Below are 11407 nucleotides of genomic sequence, written 5' to 3' on the forward strand. Positions count from 1 at the left end.
GAAGACAGGTGAGTTGGTTTGTCTATATTGTCTGACTTTAGCATCGAGCTAGCCATGAAGACAGGTGAGTTGGTTTGTCTATATTGTCTGACTTTAGCATTGAGCTAGCCATGAAGACAGGTGAGTTGGTTTGTCTATATTGTCTGACTTTAGCATGGAGCTGGCCGTGAAGACAGGTGAGTTGGTTTGTCTATATTGTCTGACTTTAGCACGGAGCTGGCCGTGAAGACAGGTGAGTTGGTTTGTCTATATTGTCTGACTTTGGCATCGAGCTAGCCATGAAGACAGGTGAGTTGGTTTGTCTATATTGTCTGACTTTAGCATCGAGCTAGCCATGAAGACAGGTGAGTTGGTTTGTCTATATTGTCTGACTTTAGCATCGAGCTAGCCATGAAGACAGGTGAGTTGGTTTGTCTATATTGTCTGACTTTAGCATGGAGCTGGCCGTGAAGACAGGTGAGTTGGTTTGTCTATATTGTCTGACTTTAGCATCAAGCTATCCGTGAAGACAGGTGAGTTGGTTTGTCTATATTGTCTGACTTTAGCATCAAGCTATCCGTGAAGACAGGTGAGTTGGTTTGTCTATATTGTCTGACTTTAGCATCAAGCTATCCGTGAAGACAGGTGAGTTGGTTTGTCTATATTGTCTGACTTTAGCATCGAGCTAGCCGCGAAGACAGGTGAGTTGGTTTGTCTATATTGTCTGACTTTAGCATGGAGCTAGCCGCGAAGACAGGTGAGTTGGTTTGTCTGTATTGTCTGACTTTAGCATGGAGCTAGCCGTGAAGACAGGTGAGTTGGTTTGTCTATATTGTCTGACTTTAGCATGGAGCTAGCCGTGAAGACAGGTGAGTTGGTTCGTCTATATTGTCTGACTTTAGCGTGGAGCTAGCCGTGAAGACAGGTGAGTTGGTTCGTCTATATTGTCTGACTTTAGCGTGGAGCTAGCCGTGAAGACAGGTGAGTTGGTTCGTCTATATTGTCTGACTTTAGCGTGGAGCTAGCCGTGAAGACAGGTGAGTTGGTTCGTCTATATTGTCTGACTTTAGCGTGGAGCTAGCCGTGAAGACAGGTGAGTTGGTTTGTCTATATTGTCTGACTTTAGCATCGAGCTAGCCGTGAAGACAGGTGAGTTGGTTCGTCTATATTGTCTGACTTTAGCATCGAGCTAGCCGTGAAGACAGGTGAGTTGGTTCGTCTATATTGTCTGACTTTAGCATCGAGCTAGCCGTGAAGACAGGTGAGTTGGTTCGTCTATATTGTCTGACTTTAGCATGGAGCTAGCCGTGAAGACAGGTGAGTTGGTTCGTCTATATTGTCTGACTTTAGCATGGAGCTAGCCGTGAAGACAGGTGAGTTGGTTCGTCTATATTGTCTGACTTTAGCATGGAGCTAGCCGTGAAGACAGGTGAGTTGGTTTGTCTATATTGTCTGACTTTAGCATGGAGCTAGCCGTGAAGACAGGTGAGTTGGTTCGTCTATATTGTCTGACTTTAGCATGGAGCTAGCCGTGAAGACAGGTGAGTTGGTTCGTCTATATTGTCTGACTTTAGCATCGAGCTAGCCGTGAAGACAGGTGAGTTGGTTCGTCTATATTGTCTGACTTTAGCATGGAGCTAGCCGTGAAGACAGGTGAGTTGGTTCGTCTATATTGTCTGACTTTAGCATGGAGCTAGCCGTGAAGACAGGTGAGTTGGTTTGTCTATATTGTCTGACTTTAGCATCGAGCTAGCCGTGAAGACAGGTGAGTTGGTTCGTCTATATTGTCTGACTTTAGCATCGAGCTAGCCGTGAAGACAGGTGAGTTGGTATGTCTATATTGTCTGACTTTAGCATCGAGCTAGCCGTGAAGACAGGTGAGTTGGTTCGTCTATATTGTCTGACTTTAGCATCGAGCTAGCCGTGAAGACAGGTGAGTTGGTTCGTTAATATTGTCTGACTTTAGCATCGAGCTAGCCGTGAAGACAGGTGAGTTGGTTTGTCTATATTGTCTGACTTTAGCATCGAGCTAGCCGTGAAGACAGGTGAGTTGGTTTGTCTATATTGTCTGACTTTAGCATCGAGCTAGCCGTGAAGACAGGTGAGTTGGTTCGTCTATATTGTCTGACTTTAGCATGGAGCTAGCCGTGAAGACAGGTGAGTTGGTTCGTCTATATTGTCTGACTTTAGCATCGAGCTAGCCGTGAAGACAGGTGAGTTGGTTCGTCTATATTGTCTGACTTTAGCATGGAGCTAGCCGTGAAGACAGGTGAGTTGGTTCGTCTATATTGTCTGACTTTAGCATGGAGCTAGCCGTGAAGACAGGTGAGTTGGTTCGTCTATATTGTCTGACTTTAGCATGGAGCTAGCCGTGAAGACAGGTGAGTTGGTTCGTCTATATTGTCTGACTTTAGCATCGAGCTAGCCGTGAAGACAGGTGAGTTGGTTTGTCTATATTGTCTGACTTTAGCATCGAGCTAGCCGTGAAGACAGGTGAGTTGGTTCGTCTATATTGTCTGACTTTAGCATGGAGCTAGCCGTGAAGACAGGTGAGTTGGTTTGTCTATATTGTCTGACTTTAGCATGGAGCTAGCCGTGAAGACAGGTGAGTTGGTTCGTCTATATTGTCTGACTTTAGCATGGAGCTAGCCGTGAAGACAGGTGAGTTGGTTTGTCTATATTGTCTGACTTTAGCATCGAGCTAGCCGTGAAGACAGGTGAGTTGGTTCGTCTATATTGTCTGACTTTAGCATGGAGCTAGCCGTGAAGACAGGTGAGTTGGTTTGTCTATATTGTCTGACTTTAGCATCGAGCTAGCCGTGAAGACAGGTGAGTTGGTTCGTCTATATTGTCTGACTTTAGCATGGAGCTAGCCGTGAAGACAGGTGAGTTGGTTCGTCTATATTGTCTGACTTTAGCATGGAGCTAGCCGTGAAGACAGGTGAGTTGGTTTGTCTATATTGTCTGACTTTAGCATCGAGCTAGCCGTGAAGACAGGTGAGTTGGTTCGTCTATATTGTCTGACTTTAGCATGGAGCTAGCCGTGAAGACAGGTGAGTTGGTTTGTCTATATTGTCTGACTTTGTTTCTACTTTGTTTATGTGTTTGTGTGTATCTGCATCTTCTCATGGGGAGTTTGGTGTTTTTCTGTCTTTAGATCCCATCACTTCCTTACCGACGAACAGGTGGGCTCAGTCAGGTAAATTCACAGAACGTATACAGTAGGTCTACTGTGTGGGATGGGCAACTGTGTGGAATGCCTTTTGAAGGCCCTCGGATTAATAAAACAAATATTATAATAATAAAAAGATAATATACATATATATATATTTTTTTTTAACTCAGTCGGGGTCTCAACGTACTGTAGTAGAATACACAGCGTGCAATGTGAACATGTGGTTGCACCAGCAGTTTTTCTCTTGTATTCAGTCACTGATAGTCTCTTAATTAGTTTCTGACATGACTAATTATCTAAATTTAGAAATCATGGTCGAATTACCAGCCAGGGGGCCCAATTGACTTTGTTATTCAGTCTCACTCAGATATTATATTAAAAACAGCAAACATTTCTCTCCACTCTATGACAAAATGTGTAGAATTACAGGAAATGTGCTTTAAAATTGCAACATTTTCTCCATGCCTCATGGCAGAATGTGTAGAAGAGCCACTCGTGTTGAGTTCAGATTTTTTGTGACCCCCACCCCATCAAAGTTACCCATCCCTACTCTAATGAATGAAATCCAAAGAAATTCTACAATTTACTTTTCAAACGTTTTTTTACCTTGAAATAAGAGACAAAATATCCCATTTTCCCCTTGAATTTCCATGTCCAATTGATATCCTACAGGAATTTGTAGCAGAAGAGAGTGACCTTGTCCTTTAAAATGATACTCTACTGTGTATGACAGTTCGTGTCTGTAATTGTTTCCCTCCTAGGTCTTCCTGAGGGACATCTTGTTGTCCTTGTCTGCTCTGTGTTGGTCAGCACCTGGGGATGAAAAGCAGAAATACTGGGGAAATAAAGAACAGATTGAGATTACATTTTTAAAATATAAATATTGTAATTAGAAATAATAAAGAATATAAGCTTCATAAACGTTGTAGTCTGAAACATTTACTCTATTCATTGTGTGTGTGTGTGTGTGTGTGTGTGTGTGTGTGTGTGTGTGTGTGTGTGTGTGTGTGTGTGTGTGTGTGTGTGTGTGTGTGTGTGTGTGTGTGTGTGTGTGTGTGTGTGTGTGTGTGTGTGTGTGTGTGTGTGTGTGTGTGTGTGTGTGTGTGTGTGTAGGCTGAAGAAGTTAATGCTGTGACTGGACCTAATTAGTCATTCGTTTCAGTGTGTGTGTGTGTCTTGGTCTTGTGTGTGTGTGTGTGTGTGTGTGTGTGTGTGTGTGTGTGTGTGTGTGTGTGTGTGTGTGTGTGTGTGTGTGTGTGTGTGTGTGTGTGTGTGTGTGTGTGTGTGTGTGTGTGTGTGTGTGTGTGTGTGTACTCTGTGTAGGCTGAGGAAGTTAATGCTGTGACTGGACCTAATTAGTCATTTGTTTCAGTGTGTGTGTGTGTGTGTGTGTGTGTGTGTGTGTGTGTGTGTGTGTGTGTGTGTGTGTGTGTGTGTGTGTGTGTGTGTGTGTGTGTGTGTGTGTGTGTGTGTGTGTGTGTGTGTGTGTGTGTGTGTGTGTGTGTGTGTGTGTGTGTGTGTGTGTTCAGCTAACCAGTGTGGTGCCGTATGCAGAGTCACAGTTCATGACAGCTCAGAACATTCCACACAGCCGTAGACCGCAGGCTTAGGAGCCCTGTCAGCATGTTACTGAGTACTGACATGAATAGGGCTCTGGTCAAAACTAGTGCACTATATAGGGAATAGGGCTCTGGTCAAAACTAGTGCACTATATAGGGAATAGGGCTCCATTTGAGATGCACACATGTATTTATATTCATTTGATTTACTAGTTAGAATTGAGATGCAGTGATGATTTACTGTTGTCTGTCTGTCTGTCTGTCTGTCTGTCTGTCTGTCTGTCTGTCTGTCTGTCTGTCTGCTTGTCTCTGTGAGTCTGTCTGTCTGTCTGGTTGTCTCTGTGTGTCTGTCTGTCTGCCTGCCTGCTTGTCTCTCTATATCTGTCTGTAATCCTCCACTGACTCATTTGATTATTGAATTACCTCACTCTGTACCAATAATGATATAGTCCTTTACTACAATGATATAGTCCTTTACTACGATGATATAGTCCTTTCTTTACTACAATGATCTAGTCCTCTAACTACAATGATATAGTCCTTTACTACAATGATATGGTCCTTTACTGCAATGATATAGTCCTTTACTACAATGATATAGTCCTTTACTACAATGATATAGTCCTTTACTACAATGATATAGTCCTCTAACTACAATGATATAGTCCTTTACTACAATGATATGGTCCTTTACTACAATGATATAGTCCTTTACTACAATGATATAGTCCTTTACTACAATGATATAGTCCTTTACTACAATGATATAGTCCTTTACTACAATGATATAGTCCTTTCTTTACTACAATGATATAGTCCTCTAACTACAATGATATAGTCCTTTACTACAATGGTATAGTCCTTTACTACAATGATATAGTCCTTTACTACGATGATATAGTCCTTTACTACAATGATATAGTCCTTTACTACGATGATATAGTCCTTTACTACAATGATATAGTCCTTTACTACAATGATATAGTCCTCTAACTACGATGATGTAGTCCTCTAACTACAATGATATAGTCCTCTAACTACAATGATATAGTCCTCTAACTACAATGATATAGTCCTCTAACTACGATGATATAGTCCTCTAACTACAATGATATAGTCCTTTACTACAATGATATAGTCCTCTAACTACGATGATATAGTCCTCTAACTACAATGATATAGTCCTTTACTACAATGATATAGTCCTTTACTACAATGATGTAGTCCTTTACTACAATGATATAGTCCTTTACTACAATGATATAGTCCTTTACTACAATGATATAGTCATCTAACTACAATGATATAGTCCTTTACTACAATGATATAGTCCTTTACTACAATGATGTAGTCCTTTACTACAATGATATAGTCCTTTACTGCAATGATCTAGTCCTCTAACTACAATGATATAGTCCTCTAACTACAATGATATAGTCCTTTACTGCAATGATCTAGTCCTCTAACTACAATGATATAGTCCTCTAACTACAATGATATAGTCCTTTACTACAATGATATAGTCCTTTACTACAATGATCTAGTCATCTAATTACAATGATATAGTCCTCTAACTACAATGATATAGTCCTTTACTACAATGATCTAGTCCTCTAACTACAATGATATAGTCCTTTACTACAATGATATAGTCCTTTACTACAATGATCTAGTCCTCTAACTACAATGATATAGTCCTTTCACTAAGGAACTGCTCCCACGTGGTTCCTAGGAAGGCTGGCACAGCACAGGACAGGATGTTACTAAGCTATTAGTGTTTAATGAGAGTGGGTGCTGGCATACTGTACCTGGCTGGTATGTGTTATTTAGTATGTGATATGACTGCTATACACTAAATCAAATCACATTGTATTCCTCTCAAGCTTGGTAAACAACAGGTGTAAACTAACAGGGAAATGCTAGTGTTTTGTCATGTGCCTGTTACTGAGGAGTAGCTTCCGTCTGGCCACTCTACCATAAAGGCCTGATTGGTGATTGGTCACGTCCCTGCCCTTCTCCCCCGATTGCTCAGTTTGGCCGGGCGGACAGCTTTAGGAAGAGTCTTGGTGGTTCCAAACTTTTTCCATTTAAGAATGATGGAGGCCACTGTGTTCTTGGGGACCTTCAATGCTGCAGCAGTTTTTTGGTACACTTCCCCAGATCTGTGTCTCGACACAATCCTGTCTCGGAACTCTACGGACAATTCCTTCGACCTCATGGCTTGGTTTTTCACTGTCAACTGTGGGACCTTATATAGACAGGTGTGTGCCTTTCCAAATCATGTCCAATTAATTTAATTTACCACAAGTGGACTCCAATCAAGTTGTAGAAACATCTCAAGGATGATCAATGGAAACAGGATGCACCTGAGCTCAATTTCGAGTCTCATAGCAAAGGGTCTGAATACTTATGTAAAATAAGGTATTTTCTCCTTTAAATGTGTCTTTAGGACTTTTTTCGGCTCACATGTGGCTAAATGGTAACATTATGTAAGGCGTTATGTAATCTGCCCCAGAGCTCAGCAACAGCACAGTGAATGATATCCTCTTCCTGGAGCTTAGCAGAATTGCTGCCATCAGCTTCACATGGCCCTGGCTGTCTGTAGTACCATGTCTCACCACTAAGGGGCAGCACCATCCTTAACCCTGAGCCAAACTAACAGTGTGTAACCTACAGTATTTCTATGGGGTGTCTAACCTACAGTATTTCTATGGGGTGTCTAACCTACAGTATTTCTATGGGGTGTCTAACCTACAGTATTTATATGGGGTGTCTAACCTACAGTATTTCTATGGGGTGTCTAACCTACAGTATTTCTATGGGGTGTCTAACCTACAGTATTTCTATGGGGTGTCTAACCTACAGTATGTCACAGTAACCTGGGGTACATGTGTGTGCATAAAAGCCTGACTATCTGTAGTCACATGACATTCAATGATGGTCCTCTAGAATAGTGGCCACACAGTGTTCTGTTGGTCTGATTGGTTGAAAAAGCTCTTCTTTTGTTTTGTCACTTGCTTCGTAAATCACTGGTGTAACGACTAACAGTGAAATGCTTACGGTCCTTTTCCGACAACGCAGATGAACACAAACATATAGAAATAGTGACACGAGGAATAACATGGTTATATACAGGAAGTACCAGTACTGAGTCAATGTGAAGGGGTATATACAGGAAGTACCAGTACTGAGTCAATGTGCAGGGGTATATACAGGAAGTACCAGTACTGAGTCAATGTGCAGGGGTATATACAGGAAGTACCAGTACTGAGTCAATGTGCTGGGGTATATACAGGAAGTACCAGTACTGAGTCAATGTGAAGGGGTATATACAGGAAGTACCAGTACTGAGTCAATGTGAAGGGGTATATACAGGAAGTACCAGTACTGAGGTAATAACATGGTTATATACAGGAAGTACCAGTACTGAGGTAATAACATGGTTATATACAGGAAGTACCAGTACTGAGTCAATGTGCTGGGGTATATACAGGAAGTACCAGTACTGAGTCAATGTGCTGGGGTATATACAGGAAGTACCAGTACTGAGTCAATGTGAAGGGGTATATACAGGAAGTACCAGTACTGAGTCAATGTGAAGGGGTATATACAGGAAGTACCAGTACTGAGTCAATGTGCTGGGGTATATACAGGAAGTACCAGTACTGAGTCAATGTGCAGGGGTATATACAGGAAGTACCAGTACTGAGTCAATGTGCTGGGGTATATACAGGAAGTACCAGTACTGAGTCAATGTGAAGGGGTATATACAGGAAGTACCAGTACTGAGTCAATGTGAAGGGGTATATACAGGAAGTACCAGTACTGAGGTAATAACATGGTTATATACAGGAAGTACCAGTACTGAGGTAATAACATGGCTATATACAGGAAGTACCAGTACTGAGTCAATGTGCTGGGGTATATACAGGAAGTACCAGTACTGAGTCAATGTGCTGGGGTATATACAGGAAGTACCAGTACTGAGTCAATGTGAAGGGGTATATACAGGAAGTACCAGTACTGAGTCAATGTGAAGGGGTATATACAGGAAGTACCAGTACTGAGTCAATGTGAAGGGGTATATACAGGAAGTACCAGTACTGAGTCAATGTGCTGGGTTATATACAGGAAGTACCAGTACTGAGTCAATGTGCTGGGGTATATACAGGAAGTACCAGTACTGCGTCGATGTGCTTGGGTATGCTACTCTCTGTTATTATCTATGCATAGTCATTTTAATAACTCTACCTACATGTACATATTACCTCAATTACCTCGACATTGGTGCCCCCGCACATTGACTCTGTACTCTGTACTTAAAACTGCATTGTTGGTTAAGGTCTTGTAAATAAGCATTTCACTGTAATCGGCGCATGTGTCAAATAAAAGTACATTTTTATTTCATTTAAAAACATTTCTAAAAACCTGTTTTCACTTTGTCATTATGGGGAATTGTGTGGAGATGAGTGAGGGAAAAATACAATTTAATCAATTTTAGAATAAAGCTGTAACATAACAAAACGTGGGAAAACGGGTCTGAATACTTTCTGAATGCACTGTCTACAGGCCTAAAGGCCAAGACGATAAGAAGACACAGTGGCAGAATAAATTACACCACACCTTTGAATCATCACAAAACCAGAGAGAAACCGGAGAGCAACCGGAGAGCAACCGGAGAGCAACCGGAGAGCAACCGGAGAGCAACCGGAGAGCAACCGGAGAGCAACCGGAGAGCAACCGGAGAGCAACCGGAGAGCAACCGGAGAGCAACCGGAGAGCAACCGGAGAGCAACCGGAGAGCAACCGGAGAGCAACCGGAGAGCAACCGGAGAGCAACCAGAGAGCAACCGGAGTACTTTTCCAGCACTATTTCAACTTCAACAACATCTAATCACCGATGCTTTAGTCTAACACAGTGACAACTAAATGATACCAAAAACAATTTAGTACAATCAACGTAAGCTAAATATGATGTGGGCTGTCCATGGTTCTGATGTGTGTGTGTGTGTGTGTGTGTGTGTGTGTGTGTGTGTGTGTGTGTGTGTGTGTGTGTGTGTGTGTGTGTGTGTGTGTGTGTGTGTGTGTGTGTGTGTGTGTGTGTGTGTGTGTGTGTGTGTGTGTGTGTGTGTGTGTGTGTGTGTGTGTGTGAAAATGCCATCCTCCTCTCATGTTGAAGAAGCAGTCTGTGATTCTGTCACACAGTACAGGTTTTTATTTATATATTTCTGTTGTCCTAGGCTACCTGGCTGAATGCTTGCTCGCTAGCCTAATTTCCTTTCATGGGCAACGTTAGCTAATTAGTGTGAGGCACATTGGCTAATAACATCTTACTACACAACATACACTTAGTATTACTTTCTTAGCTACAGTATACACATCTCCCTGGCATATTGAATCATTTATGCAGCAGCATACAATACATTTTTGGACTCACCTTGTGCTGCGCTCACTTGAACAGGAAGGTGGCGCGGCGGTCCTTTGTGGGCAAATTTTGTCACCAAAACGTATTTTCCCAGTCAGAGCTCGTTTATTCCCGACTTCTTAGTTGTCTTGAACTCACCGACTCGGGTTCCGAGTTAACAGTTGGTTTGGGCGCGGCACAAATCATTCTGTATTGACAGCATGGCCAAAGCTGAATGTCTATCATTATAAACTAGGAAAAGAGACCCTTAATCCCAGATGTGGGAGCACACAGCCACTCCACTGAATAGCAGGCTAGTTATTACTTTCCAATGCTTGCAGTTAGCCACTGTCACTGATTCCTTCCAAACCACGCGTTGTTGAATTTGCGATTTTCAACTTGTTCTGTAATGTCGAATGGCCGATGAGCACCGATACGTTTTATCTATAATTTCTCTTAATTATTTATCTTCATATGACAAGGATTAAAAAGGATTTGCCAGTAGGCTTGCCCCACCACCACAGAAAGCACTGACCTAGGCTGAAACACCTGCATTTTGGAGCTGCCTTACTCAAGAAAACAAAAAAGAGACCATGTTTGTATACTGCTTTATTAACTCAATGATATATATATTTTTACATTGTTTGCAAACTGATATGTGACACGTATTAAGGCCAAAATAACATGCAAAACAGGAAAGCCCCAAAAATATTATTTTAGAATATTATTTGTTTTTTGCAAATAATGTGGGGCTCAAAACAATGAATGATGGGTCGCCACTGCATCTATCTGATGCGGTGTGGTCATAAAGAGTATGACATTGTTACCACCCATAGATTGGGTGCAAGGGAAGCCAGTGAGCATTTGGCCTCCCTTGGTAAAAAAAAAGAAGAAGTATAAAATAATAGCCAATCATCATTGAGCTAAACTGAGTGAGCTCAACTGTGAATGGTCCTGACACACCAACACAAAAACAGTGTCAAAGGAAGACATTTTGGATTTGGCTTCACTTCTATCACAGAGAAATACGTCATCGACAGAAACAACTTAAATTGTTGCATCTTGTTGTGTTGTGTTGTCCTCCTTTGGCTAGCTAGCTAGCTAGCTAAAACTGCTGCTTTCCTAAATTAGCCATGGATGGAGATAGGGATTTGGACTTGTGGTTTTACTTAATTCTCCGTACTGGACAATGATTATAACGGCGATTCAGATCCAACCATAAAATACATAGTGCCCCTTGGACTGAGAGGATTGGAAGTTCAATATGTAGCTAGATGTCGAAAGCTAATG

Source organism: Salvelinus alpinus, unplaced genomic scaffold, assembly GCF_045679555.1.
Source record: "Salvelinus alpinus unplaced genomic scaffold, SLU_Salpinus.1 scaffold_42, whole genome shotgun sequence".
Taxonomy (NCBI): Eukaryota; Metazoa; Chordata; class Actinopteri; order Salmoniformes; family Salmonidae; genus Salvelinus; species Salvelinus alpinus.